We start from the raw sequence: 3,681 nt of genomic DNA on the forward strand, positions 1-3,681 counted from the left end.
TTTAAACTGACTGCTGGTGTTTCAAATTTTCCACCGAAGAAGTCTCCAGCGTCCTTAAGAAATTTTCTATTTAATCAAAAATCTCTCCGTAAAGTCCTTGTCATATTGGTGGCATTTAATTTGTCATTACAAATAGACAAAACAATACAGAGATGTACTATAAGCATGCGTTTTACTGTGCTATAACTATTACCTTAAATCGCACTTACCGGTGAAAAAATGACCATGTAGTCGCCGATAGGTGAAAAAAGAGTGATGACTGATCAGGTGAGTCCCAAATTATTCGCTAGGGGCTGCTGCACTAATCCTTCTCAACTACTGATTTGAATGACTCAATACTGGCAGGAGAAACCGTATCCTGGTCAAATGAGTTCCATAGGTTCACTCGGAAAAGAATTTGCTGTGCAACCTTGAGATGGCACACTTCTTGAAAAGTATTTGGTCATGTCCTCGTGTTCCTGAAGAAATATCTGGTTGAAGGATATTTGGGATGAACTTTTTTTGGTTAAGTAGTTTCTATGTCACAATCACACCCCCTCTCTTTTGACTATATGCCAGTGTGTGTAAATTCAATTTTTTCAAGCTGAGAGGCGTTAATGATTTTCATGACGAACTCCGACGTGATTAATTTTACGCCGCTGAACGGATTGTAGCATTTCTTAGCCTTACTTATTAATTGGGCTAGCAATCCACACACCAAGCTTTAGCTTTGACCGAAATAAATCTTTAATAGGATTGGAAACAACTGAGGTGGAACGACTACTGAAAGTTCTTTTAATTATACTAAGAGTTTAAATAGTCTTTGGAACTAGCAGTCTGAGCATGTGAATTAAATTTTTACTTTTCGTCAAGTAATTGACAGAGGCATCGTTTGGCATGACTCATGATAATGGACTGCCTTGTTCTGTCCACTGACTCAATTTAACATTGATGTTTTTTTTCCGAAGTGGATTACTTGGCATTTCTGAACATTGAACTCCAGTTTCCAAGTCGTCACCAAGCAAGTAAATGAGTCCAGGTCTGCTTGAATGGTTTCTATTTTATCTGAACTTTTGACTGATTCAATTACTTTCGAATCACCCGATTTTGAAAGACCAATCCCGTTAGGACGTAAAAGCTTGCTAAGAGTTTTGATTAGCAGTTTAAGTTTCTTTGCTGCGTTTTTAATACTATTACTACTTCTAGCAAGTCACCATAGCACCAAGCCGGTGTAGGTCAGTACAGTTGTGCACATACCTTCTCCATTTCTATTGAGTAAAAGCTTGATACTTTACCCATTCTCATAGCTTTCCAATTGCCAAATTCTTATTTATGATCTCCTCCCATCCCATCTGGGGACATGCTGTTTATCGTTTGGCCAAAAAGGACGATCTTTGATAGTCTGTTATCCTTTATCCGTAAAAGGTTCCTTCAACATCTCACCCTTTCTTTCATCATAGCACTAGAAAGAGTTATAGAATCCCTTTTTCGTAGTGGTTGCTGTTTCAGATACGGCCAGCCAAACAATTACATAAAACTACCCATAGACGATTCCTCTAGGAAGCATTTGATATATCCTCCTCTGTCTTTCGAAGTACTCCGATTCAGAACGATCCAAGATTGCAAACTAATCTTCCTATTCTTAAAAAGTTTTTCAATTGTGACAAAACACCCCCTTGAAAGTGGTTACAATGGTTTGGCTATTCTAGTAGTATAGGTCTTTGCAATTCTACTTTTTACCTATTCAACACATCCACCATCTTTAATAACAATTAATGAATTATATTTCTAAATATGTTTGAGAAATCAAATTAATGAAGCTATTGAGCTTCTGGATAGAAATCCACTCAGCATCAGCAGTACAATTAAGAAAATAGCCTGAATTTTGATATTACAGCAGCGAAATTTCCCACAACTTCATCACTTAAACAACTTAACATGATAATATTATGTAGGACAACTTCATAAACAAATTTAAGTTATTGGTTTAACTTTTTAACATGCTTTTGTCCTCAAATAGTTCCAGTTTTCAGTTGCGTATCGGAACACCTTCCTGGGCCGCAAATAAATTCATGAAACATTTACTTCCATTTTCACGCGCTCAGAGACAAGGAGGGACAGGACCAGCTGATAGCTGCTTAACAAATGATAATATTATTTCAGATACGTAAGAACGGAATGGATTCAAGACACAAAATGAAATCGCTAGTGAAACAAATATTGGATGTCAAGGAAGGCTCTTAGGCGCTGTGAAAGCAAATAAATTCATGAAACCTTTAATTCCATCTCATGCACTCAGAGACAAGGATGGACAGGGCCAACCTAAGCTGTTTAACACACGCCAATATTTTTATTTCCGAAGACTTGGCATTAGCCTTCAAGGGGGGGGGAGGGAAGTAACTTTTTAAATTATACTGAATCAGTAAGTGTAAATGCAGTGCCAAACCCAACAGAGACTAAATGTCTCAATCTATCTTCGGGAAGTTTGCCTGATCGGATTTTCTTTATCGCCGTAAGTTTTTGACTAAGAAAGTATTGCCATTAGAATGTATTTGACCGCTCTTGCGAACGGAAAATCTGTAGCATCAGACTAATTGACAAAATCAAGCAGCACATATCTTTCCAGGTCATGAGATCAAAAAGATAATCAAGGAAAGTCAGCTACACTAGTAGGGACACATTCAAAGTAAACCAAAGAAATCCTCCACTGCCAGCTTCTTTCCACATGAAAAGAAGAAGGTCGACATCAAAACTGATCTCACGCCAAAAATGGACTTAGCGATTTTTGTCAAAGATGGACCATAAGGATAATAATAAATAATAATATAAATTTATTACCCACAAAAAGCAAAAACAACTCAAAATGACTTTATATAGCCTACTAAAAAAAAAAACCCATTACAATTGCCAGGCACAGCCTCTGAGGGGGCACGAAACTGATTTTTCTTTTACTTTTTTATAGTAGCAATAATAAGGTGGAAAAGTAAACAGTGTCCCGGGCACTGAAAACCCTAGCTACACCTCTGAATGGAGTCCACTGCAAATCAAGAAATTCTTACTGAAATCCAGAACAGAATTCACCGTTCATCTGGCCTATATTAATCTTCTACTCATGAAATACACACAGTAATTCAAAGATTATTTTTGTCCTAGCAGGTATCGAATCCCATTACGCTATCAAAGAAATAAAAATATTAACTTGCAATAAGTGCTTAGTACCCTAAGATTGGGTATAAATGAAAAAAAGGGCCAATTTTAACATTATATCAGTTGGCTACAATGTTATTAACACCGTTTTAGAATAAGAAATAGTGTTACAATTCTAAATTTTATATAGTATTACAATGACAGTTATAAAAATAACTACTCTTCCTAACAACGAAATCGCTAGAATGTGATGCGGTTACCTACTTCCCATTGGAGGACGAAAGCTACCTGATATATTTTTTTCTTAAAAATAATTCTTTCATGGAGCCACCCCCCAACCCCCCCCCCCGTGAAAAAATAAGCCCTTTTCCACGGTGATGACTAATTAACATCGAAACCGATTCTATACTTTTCATAACAAGATAAAAGTGACTTTGATCTGGTGCTTCAAAAACTTTTCTGTAATATAAATAACTTATAAATAATACTAATATTAATTTTATTATAATATTAATATAATAATATTATATATAATAATATTAATATAAATAACTT

Source organism: Artemia franciscana, unplaced genomic scaffold, assembly GCF_032884065.1.
Source record: "Artemia franciscana unplaced genomic scaffold, ASM3288406v1 Scaffold_2407, whole genome shotgun sequence".
Classification (NCBI taxonomy): domain Eukaryota; kingdom Metazoa; phylum Arthropoda; class Branchiopoda; order Anostraca; family Artemiidae; genus Artemia; species Artemia franciscana.